Source organism: Engystomops pustulosus, chromosome 1 (assembly GCF_040894005.1).
Source record: "Engystomops pustulosus chromosome 1, aEngPut4.maternal, whole genome shotgun sequence".
Classification (NCBI taxonomy): domain Eukaryota; kingdom Metazoa; phylum Chordata; class Amphibia; order Anura; family Leptodactylidae; genus Engystomops; species Engystomops pustulosus.
This window is the reverse complement of record NC_092411.1, coordinates 20,053,226-20,070,127: the sequence shown is the minus strand read 5'-3', so window position 1 is coordinate 20,070,127 and position 16,902 is coordinate 20,053,226. Positions and strand designations below refer to the sequence as shown.

Below are 16,902 nucleotides of genomic sequence, written 5' to 3'. Positions count from 1 at the left end.
TATGGGCAGGGTCCTCTCTCCTGTAGAGTGTAAGATCTTATGGGCAGGGTCCTCTCTCCTGTAGAGTGTAAGCTCTTATGGGCAGGGTCCTCTCTCCTGTAGAATGTACGCTCTTATGGGCAGGGTCCTCTCTCCGGTAGAGTGTAAGCTCTTATGGACAGGGTCCTCTCTCCTGTAGAGTGTAAGATCTTATGGGCAGGGTCCTCTCCCCTGTAGAGTGTAAGCTCTTATGGGCAGGGTCCTCTCTCCTGTAGAGTGTAAGCTCTTATGGGCAGGGTCCTCTCTCCTGTAGAATGTAAGCTCTTATGGGCAGTGTCCTCTCTCCTGTAGAGTGTAAGCTCTTATGGGCTGGGCCCTCTCTCCTGTAGAGTGTAAGCTCTTATGGGCAGGGTCCTCTCTCCTGTAGAGTGTAAGCTCTTATGGGCAGGGTCCTCTCTCCTGTAGAGTATAAGCTCTTATGGGCAGGGTCCTCTCTCCGGTAGAGTGTAAGCTCTTATGGACAGGGTCCTCTCTCCTGTAGAGTGTAAGATCTTATGGGCAGGGTCCTCTCTCCTGTAGAGTGTAAGCTCTTATGGTCTAGGTTTATAGCTGAGGGTACAAAGATTGCTCAATACAAACTAAAACTCTACTGATTATATAATGAAAATGATTTTATTTTAAAAAACTAAAAATCTTACAAATTTAACAAAAGGAGACACTGATTAAAAATCTCAGTTTTGCTTCTGTTTCTTTCTGTTACACAGGAGGTGGATAAGAAATCTGATAACTTTCACGATGATGCAGATGATCAGAGCGACACAGGAGAATATGAAGAGGATGACGTCCAGGAGAAGCTGCTGAAACCAGGGCTGCTGGTAAGAATAGGGTCTAAGATGGCCGCCTCCACCGGAGCGGATGATGTGCTCCACCCATCCCAATAACTGCTGGTCAGGGGGGAACGGACGTGAGCGCATGATGATGCTCTGCTTCATGGCTGCCGTCTTGTAGCTGTGGAAAGACAAAAAAAATATGTAACCGTAATGTTCTAGAACATTCTCCCACTGCTGTGAAGAGGCAATTTAAGCAGATACCTTAAGGCTTCATCATGATAATTGGTGTTTTTTTTTAGTAATTTCTAGACTAATTTTACTAAACCTAGATCATTAGGACGGACACTCACCTTTTGTCTTTTACTATTTTCCGGATCATATCAGCAAATTTGTCAGACTTTATTTTATAGAATGGAATATATTCTCCCATACGTTTTGCTTTAATTCGGACTACATTGTCAGGCTGATCGGCAAAAATTGGGATTCCCAAAACGGGGACCCCATGATACACGGCCTCTGTCAAGCTGTTCAATCCACCATGTGTCACTAGGAGGCGCATCTTCGGATGTCCTGTAACAGAATATAAATGGGATGGATAGTCACATATATATTTAGTCAATTCTTAGACTATTTTGTGGTAAAGTGGATGTCACAAGCCATTACCCACAGATGGAGCTACTGTAGAAATAATCCTACGAAGGATATCAATGGGAAGCAAGGTTCAAAGCTAAGGTAGTCACCATTATTCGGAAGAGCAGGAACACTGAGTCAGACACCAGCCGGGGAGGACATTGGAGGACATTAACTGAGTAGGACCTTAATGCTTAGACACCTTACCAGGGGGTTGTCTGGGAATGGCTATGGACATGGACACTTTTGAATGTATCAAACATTGGAGGGAATTAGTGGATTCTTGGAAATTTTCTAAAGGGGAAGAGGTGGGAGTGGCAGTGTAACACAATGGTGGATTAAGATATTTTCTCAGTCCTGGCTTGTTTAGTGGTGAGATTAAGATTTCACCATGTCCCAGAAGATTAGACCCCAGTACAAATATGTTGAGAAGCCCCAAGTCTGGAGAGATTTGAGGCCCAATAAACACACTGATATCTAGTAGTATTTACCTAGTAAATCATTCTGGTTCACCCAGTCCATAAGCCTAACATTGGGGGCCAGTTTCAGGTCCTTCGGCCATTGTGATGACTTGTATCTCCAGATGATCTTCTGTGGGACACTAGCAAATGCAGAATTCATCTCTCTAATTAGATCCGTCCTCGGGATGGTGGAAACCATTGAGCCAAGTGTCACCAGGATAAACCCGGAGTCTCCTGACTCAGCTATGAAGTCTTCTAGATCCTAAACAAAGGGATAGAAGGGGATATGAATCAGTAGTCAGAAAATATACAGGTTGGGTTGTCAGCTGTTATGTAGTTAATGTAGTCTCATTACTCGTCACCTCCTGGTAGCGTCTACAGTTGACTATGTGTGTATGACTTCACACAGTGCAATCCATAAAATGGTGCACAATATTGACTTTTATACATAGCTAAAAAAAAAGACAAAAGCAATTAAAGAAATATCCAATATGGCCTTAATTGTTCTTGGTGTGCTTTGTTCTAGGGCAGTGGTGGCGAACCTATGGCACTGGTGCCAGAGGTGGCACTCTGAGCACACCTTCTGGGCACCCAGGCCATCACCCCAGAACAGAGATTCCAGACATGACTCAAAACTGCCTCCTGCAGTCCTTGGCCACCCAGGGCATGCTGTGATCAGTGCTATTTTAAAGCTACACATCCTTAGCTGCATGGGACTACAGGAGGAGCATGGAGATGCAGACAAGGCTGCGTTATTATTGGAGCTCCTGCTCTGGGCCACCGCAATTCTTCCTGTTCACGGGACCCTGGAAGCTACAATGATAGTCAGAATTTCTCCTCTTTCTCTTAATTGTTTTGGTGTCCTCAGGATGCCAATACAATTAAAAGCCGTTGCAAAACAGGTAGCAACATGTCACTTCTTAAATAAGTGGGTTTAGTTGTAGTTTGGGCACTCGGTCCCTAAAAGGTTCGCCAACACTGTTCTAGGGTGTTTTTCTGTTAGAGTCATGCATTGGGATATTCCTGCTTGAAACGCAGCAATAAATGCTCGAAAGTGGAAATAAACCCAAACACCAAGGCTAATGCACAGGTAGGACGGTGGGACCTGACTACATTGAGTGTGTAGTCTGTTACCATAGAAATGCTCTGGGAACCTACCATGTGAAATCAATAATCTCGCTGTCTTTGTCTTTAACATAGAAGCCTTTGGATCCCGGTCTGTTAATGGGGTCCGGATGTAACTCAGCATGATAGATAGTACATGTGTGCCTGCGTTATTCTCTGTCTGTAAGGTACGGCTGGTTTATTATACTCTTGCCGTCTCTTTGATAAAGTATTCAAGTTTTTTTTTTTTAAATTACTTTCCAAGTTTACATCATCACCCCTAAATCTTTTTGTTTGGATCCACTAAAAGTCACAGCTATACAGAACTGGGTAATCCCTGGCTATCCATTTGCCTAGCCATGTTGTACTGCATTGTCCTCTTGGTTATAACCCATATGAGGCGACTATCCCTTTCTGTATTGTTTTGTCTCTGTGTTTGCACTTCAGAGCAGTTAGGGAACTTTGATGAGTTGTCAATAACCACTTAGGGTAAACACTGGTCAATTAGGTAAGGAACAATTGGAAAGCGTTTCTGTTGTATGCTCTTTCTATTTATCCAGTAAGTTCCCTGATCCTGCTTAACCATAGACTTCTCTGCCTTAGTCTGTTTCATCCAGTAAATACTGTGATCAGGAATCTTTTAGGTATCCATTTTGTATTCACAAAATGAACACAAAATGGGACATGGTATAAGCACTTATTTCTTAATATCAGATTTGACTTGAGTGTAGATCATGTGTTGGATTATTCCATTATTTGGTGTGAATGCAGTAAACCCGATTCTTGTACTCACCTGTGACACGGGTTTAGCCGGCTTTGCCCTCAATCCAACAATATATTGAATGTGAGGAAGCAGAGGACGGGCAAATTCAATGCTGAAATCCATATTGTATATCCAGAGCTCCGCTTTATGGTAGAGGTCACTCAATGTAGGTCTAGAGTCAGGAGGAAAATGTTCTTCAATGACTCCGCGGAATATCTGTTCATTCCTAATCTCCACCATATAGGAGCTCAGATACATAAATGTATCACACGTTCCAGGAAATTCATGCGATCAGTAAAACCTGAGAGGAACATCGGCACGTAGGATGGAGGGCTCGGCAACCCATTGCCCAAGGAATAGGAAAAAGGTCCAGCAAAAAAGACGATATATGGAATACCAAGCTTTTCAGCAATCAAGAACTGGCAAGGGTTAAATGGATCTATGATGGCAATGTCATAGTTTTCTCGCTTCAGAAAGTCCAAACTATCCGTTTGGTTCATACAGAAGTGGCAATGCTTTGCATATAACGTCATCAAGGGGGACAAAGACTGCGGCCGATCTCTGAAAGAAAGAAAAGGAAGAAAAAAACTACTTAGACAGATTGTTCAAATGAGTAGGGTCCCTACTATTTATTTTGGGTAAACCCTGTGGTGTTGGAAGGGAGGGTCTGATCAACCCTCCTCCACCATTCAACACAAGCTAAAGCCCAATATCTTCATGTAAAGGGGTTGTCCAGCAAAAATATTATATATGGTTGGGGGGGGGTCCTGAAAAAATAAGCTGCTTGTACTCACCTCTCTCCGTACTCCTGTTCAGATGCAATACTACCCATCACTTTCAGTATCGGTTTGTATACAGAGGCCAGCAGTGATGTAACTACCACAGCTGCTGGCATGCTACAGCCTGAAACTCCTGCTGTAGCAGACCCACAGCCATGGTCACCACATCAACTCCAGCTTCTGTATGCAAAAGGAGACTTGCAGCACTGCAGATTAACAGGAGCATGGAGAGAAGTAAGTACAAGAAATGTATTATTTTTACATTACCCCCATAGTCTAATATACATAACGTTCTATATTCCCAAATAACCCCTTTAAGCCATTAGCAAGATGGAATCCCAATATTAAGTAAATGATTAATTAAGTAAAACATTTATTATGTAAAACATTACTCCTGGCTATTGTTTGGTCTACAAAGTATTATAATGTTTTATTAAGTATGTTTATTGTTTTATAATGAATTCCTTCCATGTGGTAGTAAGAGGACTTCCTTATTGTACACTGACCCAGAGCATTTTAGGGGAAGGGAGAAACAAAAGCTTATAAAAAGGGTTCCCAGGGTCTGAGTTGGTTTAGTAGAATTGTGAATTATTGGATTAGAGCAAATGTCTTTCTGAGAGAGGAGTTGTAGACTGATACATCCGAGAGACAGAGTAGACAGCCTGTAGACCATCACTGCTCCACTGCAACAGTCCTATCCAGTCATTACTCGGGGGAATATATTGGAAGCTACAGACTCTAGTCAGAGGGAGTTATCTAGTCCTCAACTATGACCTGAATGCAGCCAGCCCTACCTCAGCCCTGCCTGATACCAGGAGATCCAGCACTATTGTCTTGATGCTGGGCTGGTCTGGTGCTGGAATAAAGAAGTGCTGAGTTGGAATCATCTGTCTCCTCATGTGTCATTGGGCTCATTGCCTTACCATCACGGTCTTCCCTGTATCTTCAGCCTTGGATTATTACCAGCTGGATACTGGATATACCCCAGTGGGATCCATAAAGCTGTGTGGTACCCCTTCTCACAGCATCTTTGTAAGCTCCATTGGGTTTGGATGGATTAACAACAGCCGGGAGAGGACCACCATGACCACCCAGCTATGCCTTAGACAAAGCCCATTCTGAACTTGGGCTATAACTCCCCAGGCTGGCACATAATCCCATTTGTTTTGTCTACAGCTCCTATGCAGACTAATGGTTGTAGTGACATTAGATGTGTGTTAGTAAGAATCGTAGGGCAGAAGGTTTCTGCCTGTGCAACACCCCTGCCAATGCGCATGGCAGAGGAGTAGTTGCGAATAAGCCCCTTGTACCATTTTGTACATTCAGAGGTAATTGTGCAGCGGTAGATACTGCCTGGATAGGCAAAGGTTAACATTATTTAAAGATTATCATCCAATGATGTTCCACCATTGTAACTGGAGTGTGATTGGAGAGGGAGATCACCTGACCAGGGATTAATTAAGCCCTTAGTCAGGGGAGGAGTTAGATCAGAGTGAGGAGGAGAGAGTTCCAGAAACCTCAGAGAAGAGAGCTCTCTTAGGCCCAGCTCTTGACAGAGAAGCACCACCTCAGAGCACCAGCTCTTGCTACAGGCTTCCTAGTGACACAGAACTACCAGGACAAAGCTGAGCTTCCAGTATTGGACACATCCCAGCCTGCCCCTGCATCCAGGCTGGTGAAACAACTCCTGAGGTTCCTTCTCCAAGAACACTCCAGTACTGCACTTGTACAGAATCGTTTGGCCTGTTGCTGTTGTTGGTTGAATAAAGAACTGTAAGTTATTTTTGCACAATGTTGCCTCCGTCTGGTCCCTGCTACAGCTGCACCACCACCAAGGGCGCCCCATCTATCTACCAGAGACTCATACTACAGACTCTAAGGGCTGCCCCAGGGAAAACCAGTACCACAGCCTCTCCCTCCATCATTTCTTGCACACACCACCTGCTGGAGACCTGTCAGGCTGTAGGACAGTCCTCCGCTCCCCATACCAAGCACTGTGACAGTGTTAGTTAACTGCCACTTCAGACTACATTAAGTTTGTAGTCTGTTACCATGGAGGCACATAGAATTTCCTAGAAGCAGATAAAGACATTAGAGTTTAGTGCTTAAAGATGAAACAGAAAGCATCACCTTTTGCATGATGAGAGCTCGCCCCACCCCTGTATAAAGTTATCCCTCTAGACTTGTGTACTGTCTGTGCAGTGACTTACCTGCCCATGAAGGCTTCTCTCTGATACTCATGGAAAAGCTCATCATACTCTTTGAGGTGTTCCTCCTCCATGCTATATGTGGACACTGCATATGGGCCTGACGTCATCTCAAACCCTGCAATAATTACAGATTATGGACTTGTTAAAGTGGAATTTTCATGCACATAGGGCCTTATTTACTAAGGGTCCTGTGGCCGCATTTCCATCGGATTTTCCATCATTTTCGGTGATCGCATCACTGCGACAGGTATTTAGTAGAAGATTGTGTCGCACGCGATAGGATTTAGTCACAATCGCACCGGCTTTCATGCGACACAAATCGGGGGCGGACAATCGGACGATCCCACGTATTCTGACAAACTGCGGGATTTAAATTGTGTCGCAATTTAAATTGGTGAACTCCGGCAGACCTGAGCGGGGAAGCAGCACATTCAGCAAACCGGGCCCACAATCTTCTTGAATCGCGGCACAGGGCATTGTCGTCGGACGATGCACTTTCGGGATCTCCTCCGGACCGGGTAAGTAAATGTGCCCCATAATCTTAGTCCAGTACATTATATGACAGTAGGTGAAAGGTGTAGGTATAATGGGCCACATTTACCAAAGCCCATTTCTGTCGGACTTTGCACATTCTTTAGATGCAAACTGCTTGCACAGGTATTTAAGAAGTGTCAGCACCAAATTGTGCACTGAAATGCACGTTCTGGGGCACAGTCAGACCGGACTGGTGCACTCTGTTGGGGCAGTGCAGGGGGCACCAGATTCATGAAGAACGTGCAATTCAGGATCCCCTGCAGACTACACAGAACACTGCACATAGTACAATGCGCTAATCTTGATAAATGTGGCCCAATGTGTTATATATTCTGTACTCCAAAAAAAATGAGACTGCACTCCAAATTCAATGTGAAGTTCTGTAGTTATTTAGAAATTACCTTGGGCGGCCATAACTTGTATTTTCTAAATAGATGGTACAACAGTGGGGCTCATTTACTAAGGGTCCGTCAGATGCATTTTTGTCGGGTTTCCTGACGATTTCCGTTTTGCGCCGAATTGGCCTTGGATTTTGCACGCGATTGGATTTTGGCGCATCGGCGCCGGCTGGTATGCAACAGAAATGGGGGGGCGAGCCGTCGAACAACGCACAGGATTTAAGATTTAGAAATGTGTCGCACTTACAAACACCGGGAAGAAGCAGGTGCACTCCGGCGGACCTCGGCGCAGAAGCGACGGATGCAGGAACTCGGGCGCGCGACCATAGTGAATCGCGGCAGACCTGAATCCTCATCGGGCAATGCACTGCGGGATCGCGACAGAACCGGGTAAGTAAATCTGCCCCATTGTGCATGCTTCATGACTGCTGTAATAAATAGTAGTTAAAGAGGTTGCCCCAATATTGTAGATCAAACATGTGTCCCGGCGCTCTAGTGCCAGTTGTTGTGGGTCCCCGTGGTACTTTCCTCAACAGCTCAGGAGGATAGTACAATCGCACATCAAAAATCCGAAGATTATCCGCGGCAAGTTGGTGAAAATATTTAAACCGTAACTTTTAATAAAGTTTATCCATAAAAATTATCAATTTACTTCTGAGGCCTCTTGAAATAAAACGTCAGTCACATAAGCATCACATGTTAAACCATGCAAGGATATAAGACATCCAATGCTAGGCAAACAATTCCGACATCATTGACAGTAGGGATGAAACTGTAGTAAAAATGAACGCGCTGGAGTTCACCGAGCCGGTCTGAGTGAAGGTAAGTGCAAGCTCCGTGACAGATTTTTTTTTTTAAATGCGGCGGTTTTCCCGAATCCGTCGGGTTTTCATTCGGCCACACCCCCCGATTTCCATCCTGTGCATGCCAGCGCCGATGCGCCACAATCCGATCTCGTGCGACAAAATCCCGGGGCAATTCAGGGGAAAACGGCGCAAATCGGAAATATTCGGGTAACACGTCGGGAAACCGCGAATCGGGCCCTTAGTTAATGACCCCCATTGTAATCAATGGGTTTTTTCAGACTTGCATTTTTTTTCACACGCACGTTTTTTTTTTTAGCGCAAGTTTAAATCTCGGCATGCTCTACTTTTGCAAGTCACGCGGCTGAAAAACGCACCATACAAGGCTATGGAGACGCATCAAAAACGCATCGCACTCTGAGACACATGCAAGTGCAATGTGCTTTTCACGCATCAATTACCATAGAAAAGATAGAGCTCAGTCCTGAGTCCTTTCACGTGCATTATCTGTGTATTATCAATGATTAACGTTATATAGTTTAGTTTACTTAGTTTAGACCGAATGCTTTTAGATTGGCTAATTTATAAATCCAGAAAATGTCTTGAAACGATTCCAGTGTCCGCAGCTCCGGTCTGCTAATTGTATATTCCCCAACACCACACTCACCCATGCTCGCAGCGTTCGCAGCTGCTGCAGCATGACATTGGGGAACATCATGATGCGGCAGGGGGTTAAACATGAATTAAATAAGAGTATGGGTGTACGGGAACAACTGTAAGAGTTTGATAAATATACAACTTTTCTGCTATTAATACACAATTGTTCAGACCTGGAGTATTCCGGTAATCCAGACGAAACATCCTGACATCATGTCCGTTTTCTTGTAGAATATGTGAAATTTCATCCATTAAGAGATGATGACTGCCGCCTAAAATATGAATAAGCACTGTAAGTATGAGATAATTCATAGAGATTTGCAGAGGAGCAGAGCAGTAGTGGAGGAACAGAGGTGCACAGCAGTAGTGGAGGGGCAGAGGTGCACAGCAGTAGCGAGGGGCAGAGGAGCACAGCAGTAGTGGAGGGGCAGAGGAGCACAGCAGTAATGGAGGGGCAGAGGAACACAGCAGTAGTGGAGGGGCAGAGGAGCACAGCAGTAGTGGAGGAGCAGTGGGACACAGCAGTAGTTGAGGGGCAGAGGAGCACAGCAGTAGTGGAGGAGCAGAGGAGCACAGCAGTAGTGGAGGGGCAGAGGAGCACAGCAGTAGTGGTGGGGCAGAGGAGCACAGCAGTATCAGAGGAGCACAGCAGTAGTGGAGGGGCAGAGGAGCACAGCAGTAGTGGAGGGGCAGAGGAGCACAGCAGTATCGGATGGGCAGAGGAGCACAGCAGTAGCGGAGGGGCACAGCAGTAGCGGAGGGGCAGAGGAGCACAGCAGTAGTGGAGTGGTAGAGGAGCACAGCAGTAATGGAGGGGCAGAGGAACACAGCAGTAGTGGAGGAGCAGAGGAGCACAGCAGTAGTGGAGGGACAGAGAAGCACAGCAGTAGTGGCGGGGCAGAGGAGCACAGCAGTAGTGGAGGGGCAGAGGAGCACAGCAGTAGTGGAGGGGCAGAAGAGCACAGCAGTAGTGGAGGGACAGAGGAGCACAGAAGTAGTAGAGGGTGAGAGGAGCACAGCAGTAGTGGAGGGACAGAGGAGCACAGCAGTAGTGGAAGGGTAGAGGAGCACAGCAGTAGTGGAGGAGCAGCAGAGTACAGCAGTAGTGGAGGAGCAGAGGAGCACAGCAGTAGTGGAGGGGCAGAGGAGCACAGCAGTAGTGGAGGGGCAGAGGAGCACAGAAGTAGCGGAGGGGCAGAGGAGCACAGAAGTAGCGGAGGGGCAGAGGAGCACAGCAGTAGTGGAGGAGCAGAGGAGCACAGCAGTAGTGAAGGGGCAGGGGAGCACAGCAGTAGCGGGGGGGGCACAGCAGTAGCGGAGGGGCAGAGGAGCACAGCAGTAGTGGATCGGTAGAGGAGCACAGGAGTAGTGGAGGGGCAGAAGAGCACAGAAGTAGCGGAGGGGCAGAGGAGCACAGCAGTAGTGGAGGAGCAGAGGAGCACAGCAGTAGTGGAGGGGCAGAGGAGCACAGCAGTATCAGAGGGGCAGAGGAGCACAGCAGTAGTGGAGGGGTAGAGGAGCACAGCAGTAGTGGAGGAGCAGTGGGACACAGCAGTAGTGGAGGGGCAGAGGAGCACAGCAGTAATGGAGGGGCAGATGAGCACAGCAGTAATGGAGGGGCAGAGGAGCACAGCAGTAGTGGAGGAGCAGAGGAGCACAGCAGTAGTGGAGGGGAAGAGGAGCACAGAAGTAGCGGAGGGGCAGAGGAGCACAGCAGTAGTGGAGGAGCAGAGGAGCACAGCAGTAGTGGAGGGGCAGAGGAGCACAGCAGTAGTGGAGGGGAAGAGGAGCACAGAAGTAGCGGAGGGGCAGAGGAGCACAGCAGTAGTGGAGGAGCAGAGGAGCACAGCAGTAGTGGAGAGGCAGAGGAGCACAGCAGTAGTGGAGGAGCAGAGGAGCACAGCAGTAGTGGAGGGGCAGAGGAGCACAGCAGTAGCGGAGGGGCACAGCAGTAGCGGAGGGGCAGAGGAGCACAGCAGTAGTGGAGTGGTAGAGGAGCACAGGAGTAGTGGAGGAGCAGAGGAGCACAGCAGTAGTGGAGGGACAGAAGAGCACAGCAGTAGTGGAGGGGCAGAGGAGCACAGCAGTAGTGGAGGGGCAGAGGAGCACAGCAGTATCAGAGGGGCAGAGGAGCACAGAAGTTGCGGAGGGGCAGAGGACCACAGCAGTAGTGGAGGAGCAGAGGAGCACAGCAGTAGAGGAGGGGCAGAGGTGCACAGCAGTAGTGGAGGGGCAGAGGTGCACAGCAGTAGTGGAGGGGCAGAGGTGCACAGCAGTAGAGTCACAGAGGATAACAGCAGTAGTGGAGTGGCAGAGGAGCACAGCAGTAGTGGACGAGCACAGCAGAAGTGGAGGGGCGGGGGTGCACAGCATTAGAGTCAGAGAGGGTAACAGCAGTAGTGGAGTGGAAGGAGCACAGCAGTAGTGGAGGAGCAGAGGAGCACAGCAGTAGTGGAGGGGCAGAGGAGCACAGCAGCAGTGGAGGGGCAAAGGAGCACAACAGTAATAGAGAGGCAGAGGAGCAAAGCAGTATCGGAGGCGCACAGCAGTAGTGGAGGGGCAGAGAAGCACAGCAATATCGGAGGGGCACAGCAGTAGCGGAGGGGCAGAAGAGCACAGCAGTAGTGGAGGGGCAGAGGAGCACAGCAGTAGTGGAGGGGCAGAGGAGCACAGCAGTAGTGGAGGGGCAGAGGAGCACAGCAGTAGTGGAGGGGCAGAGGAGCACAGCAGTAGTGGAGGGGCAGAGGAGCACAGCAGTAGCGGCAGAGGAGCACAGCAGTAGTGGAGGGGCAGAGGAGCACAGCAGTAGTGGAGGGGCAGAGGAGCACAGCAGTAGTGGAGGGGCAGAGGAGAACAGCAGTAGTGGAGGGGCAGAGGAGAACAGCAGTAGTGGAGGGGCAGAGGAGCACAGCAGTAATGGAGAGGCAGAGGAACACTGCAGTGTCGGAGGGGCACAGAAGTAGCGGAAGGGCAGAAGAGCACAGCAGTAGTGGAGGGGCAGAGGAACGCAGCAGTAGTGGAGGGGCAGAGGAGCACAGTAGTATTGGAGGGGCGCAGCAGTAGCGGAGGGGCAGTAGAGAACAGCAGTAGTGGAGGGGCTGAGGAGCACAGCAGTAGTGGAGGAGTAGAGGAGCACAGAAGTATCAGAGGGGCACAGCAGTAGCGGAAGGGCAGAGGAGCACAGCAGTAGTGGAGGGGCAGAGGAGCACAGCAGTAATGGAGGGGCAGAGGAGCACAGCAGTAATGGAGGGACAGGAGCACAGCAGTAGTGGAGGGGCAGAGGAGCACAGCAGTAGTGGAGGAGCAGAGGAGCACAGTAGTAGTGGAGAGGCAGAGGAGCACAGCAGTAGTTTAAGAGCAGTGGAGCACAGTAGGAGAAGAGGGGCGGGGCGCACAGCAGTAGTTTAAGAGCAGTGGAGCACAGTAGGAGAAGAGGGGCAGAGGTTCATTTGGCTTCAGAAAGCGCTGGATTAGCGCGAAACGGCCCGTCGCCTGGCCCCGCTCTGTTTTCTGTACGCACCCTAATAAAGTGAATTCTTCGCACGATATTGGTGAGTGCCGCTATACTTTGTTTGCACTACATGGATTGTCTTCGCTCTTGCTGAGCACCACTATGATATCATTTTGATGCAAGAAGGCATTAACACCCTGTCTGAATCCCTGCCGGGACGTTCTGGTGAGCTGTGTCTTAGTGATCGGATGGTGCCGGATTCTTGCTCTACTTGTGTTTTGAAGAGGGGCAGAGGAGCAGTGATGACCACACACCACGAGATATACACTGACAAACATCACAGAAGTGTCAATAGTTATGTGCCCTTAGGTGTCTATGCAACATCCCCCACTGGGGCCTAGCCTTTTCTTGGGGCCTGGAGGCAGCTGGGGCCCAGAATACTGGAGTGGCTGGCTGTTGTGGCCTATGCATGCTAGTGTCACAGTGCTTGGTATGGGGACCGGAGGGCGGTCCTACAGCCTGGCAGGTCTCCAGCATGTGGTGTGTGCAAGAAATATGGAGGGAGAGGCTGATGCACTGATTCTCCCTGGAACAACCCCTGAGGTGTCTGTAGGATGAATCTCTGGGTAATGGATGGGGAACCCCATGGTAGTAACAGCCGTATCTAGGGATCAGAAAGCGGCAACATTGTGCAAATCAACTTACAGTTCTTTATTCAGTAGCAGGCAATGGGCAAACGATTAACAGCAGGTTTAAGCCGCAAAACTGGTCCACAGGAAGGCTACTTGCAGTAGATTCAGGCTGGGCTGGTACAGATGGTGCTGACTCCTTATTGAGCTGGATGTTAGACAATGGCCTGAGGCACCTTTGTGCCTGGTATTAGGACACTTGCTATCCCAGGCAGACCATGAGGTCCGGTTCTCTCCTAAGACCATGGGGCTCATTTACTAAGGGTCCGTGGAGTGTATTTTCATCGGTTTTCCCGACGATGTCCGTTTTGCGCCGAATTGCCCCGGGATTTTGGCGCACACGATTGGATTTTTGCGCATCGCCGCCAGCTTGCACGCAACAGAAATAGGGAGGGGGGGGGGCGGGCTGCTGTACAAACCGACGGATTTGGTCAACGCGCAAGATTTAACATTTAGAATTGTGTCACAAGACACACACTTACAAGCACTGGGAAGAAAAAGGTGAACTCCGGCGGACCTCGGCAGGGAAGCTACGGATGCAGGAACTCGGGGCGCACGATCTTCATGAATCGCGCCGGACTTCATCCTTGTCAGACAGCCAAATCGGGGATCGCAACAGGACCAGGTAAGTAAATTTGCCCCCATGTGTAACTTCCCACCAGGGGTCAGGTGGTAGCACTCCTCCAATCAGCTTCCAGCTTGCGTTACAAGAACATTATTGGACAGTAACATCTCACAGTGTTAACTATTGCCTTGCCAGGTAGTAGCTACAGCTGCAATTACTACCGTATTTTCCGGACTATAAGGCACCTATAAGTGCGCCTTATAGTCCGGTGCGCCCTATATGAGGGCAGCGGAACAACTTCTGCCGCGTGGTTTGCAGTTCCCGCTGGAGATCTGCTGTCTCCGTTAGCGGGGACCTATGTAAGTATGGTCCGCTGCCCTCCTCCACCTCCTGCTCACCTTCCCCGCTCACGTCGCCGCGTCTCGTCGGGTCTCGTCTCCGGGTCGGGTCCCGTCACATCTCCGCTCCGCCCCCGGACCTCCGCCACGCCCCCGACCCTGCGCCTTATAGTCCGATGCGCCTTATATATGGAATTATTACATATATAAGGCGCATCGGACTGTTGCGCCTTATATTCCGGTGCGCCTAATGGCCCGGAAAATACGGTAAGTTCTCCAGTACTTAGAGACCTCCTAGAGAGGTGATCAGTCTCCCTAACAGCTCCTGACATGGAGAGGGCGCTATTCATAGCTACCACCTTGCCTATGCATTGGCAGGGGTGTTGCAACTACAACACAGGAAGATTCCTGGAAGTCAAACATCCAGATCTCGGAGAGCACAGTAGCTGTGCCAGTTATGACCTTGCCAATGTCCCAGCAGTGTGAACAAGGGGCCTCAAAGATGGAATTTGATCCCAGCTAAAATTGGCAAAGGTTTTTCTGAATTACTCAGATCTCTGCTGGTAAAACTGCAGTTCTAAGCAAGATCTGCTGGGAGTGCCCCGTGCTACTCAAATATTGGCAGGAAATATTTCAGTTACTCTCAACGGTCAGCTACGTCCACATCGTGCCTGAACCTGTCCTACAAAATATTACAATCAACAAGATAAAGGACTCCAGCTCCAGTGACACAAATATATCGAAGATACATGTATGTCCTATGTAGGTGATTACAGTAATGGGTGGGCAAGCAATGGCCCTATTACTGTAGACCCATTGTTCTGCAGAGGAACTTAGACCTTTTAATATCGGAACCAGTTTTGTTACGAAACAATGTAGAGATTTTTTTTCTCCTTTTTTTTACTTGTATCTTGTTTTTTGCATGATAAGCTGTATTTCTAAACTTTTTTGATCTTACCAATTGACTGCAATGAAACACAGAGTGAAAAATTTAAAAGGGTCTGAGTACTTTCCATTCCCACTGTATATTGTTAAATATTTCTAAACAAGAAAAGGGTACTTTTATTGTGTTTTTTTTTATTTATTAAAAAAATTCTATCATTGTATTTCAATAATTTATAAGGAACCGGTGACCAGATTTTGCCCCATTTAACCGGCAGCCTCCTTAGGTTAGTGGATGAAATGTTTTTCTACAGTTCCCACTTTTATGTTAGTTCTCACTCGGTTACCTATAAAAAATATCCCCCTCAAAGTCATATGCAAATGAGCTGAAAAGAGTCCCCTGTCAGCCATAGCACCTAGAACCATACTTCTGGTGTTGTTGTACTCATCAGTGTGATTTTCAGGCAATTCGTGACTATGGCCTTACCCAAGATAGGGGATTTTGAAGTGATGCTCCCTAAAGGTGACTCATCTCAGTTCATTTGCATATGACTTTGGAGATGATGGGGCCCCGGAGACGCGCTGGAATGCCCTGAAATTCACCGGCCTATACCTGGTGAAGGTAAGTGTAATTTTCGCTACACATTTTTTTTCTTAAATGCGGCGGTTTTTCCGAATCCGCCGGGTTTTCGTTCGGCCACGCCCCCCGATATCCGTCGCGTGCATGCCAGCGCCGATGCGCCACAATCCGATCGCGTGCGCCAAAATCCTGGGGCAGTTCAGGTACAATTGGCGCAAATTGGAAATATTCGGGTAACACGTCGGGAAAACGCGAATCGGGCCCTTAGTAAATGACCCCCGATGTTTTTTTCAAATGGCAAAAGATGAGAATAGGTAAGTGGAGGAGGTAACACCTCAGAAGTCTAAGCAGATGTTTTCTATGGTCGGATATGAACCAATCCCCTCTAAGACTTCCATATGGTTTATGGGTCATATTATAAAGGGAGGACCCCTTTAAAGAATCCAGTCTAGGAGATGCTTTGCGCTTCTTACCTGTAGACATAATGGGGGTCATTTACTAAGGGCCCGAATCACAATTTTTACGGCGGGTTACCCTAATTTTTCCGTTTTGTGCCGATTTTCCCTGAATTGCCCCGGGGTATTTGGCGCATGCGATCGGATTGTGGCGCATCGGCCTACGGATTTTGGAGAAACTGCCACATTTTAAAAAAAAAATTTAAAAAAAAAAGTGTCGCTGGACACACCTACACGCTCTACACCCTCAAAGGCATGGTGAAGTTCAGTGCATTCCGATGAACTTCAGCGCAGTAGTGACACCTGGTGGACGTCGGAGGAACTGCCTTAGTGAATCCCCGGAAGACTCGAATCCACCGCAGAGAACGTGTCGCTAGAACTTGGGTAACCTGCCGTAAAAAACGCGATTCGGGCCTTAGTAAATGACCCCCATTGTTGCAGACAATTATAAATTCCCAGAAATCCGCAATGTGGGAACATACATGTGCACAGGAGCTTTCAATACAGAGAGGAGATCAGATCTGTGAACTCACCAACAAGACTTATGGTCAGGATCTTGGCTCCTTGTAGACAGTGAAGGTGTAATATACAGAGGAGGATGAGGACACGAGGCGCCCTGCCGCCTGCCATTCTGCAGATCCTTACTGTATCAGGGTGTGCTCTGTGGGTTATAAGCTCTGGAGCATTGCCCGCAGCCTGGCCCGGCCCCTCCAGATACATGTAATGAGTACAAAGGATCAGGTCTTTGACTTCTATCCAGCACAATATATCTCACTGCTATAGACCCCGCATGA

At 48.3% G+C, this 16,902-nt stretch overlaps 1 pseudogene; it reads right to left on the bottom strand.

The window, feature by feature from the left end:
• Positions 1 to 632: 632 nt before the first annotated feature.
• Positions 633 to 16,750, bottom strand: LOC140117804 (UDP-glucuronosyltransferase 3A1-like; annotated as a pseudogene).
• Between the last annotated feature and the right edge of the window lie 152 nt (positions 16,751 to 16,902).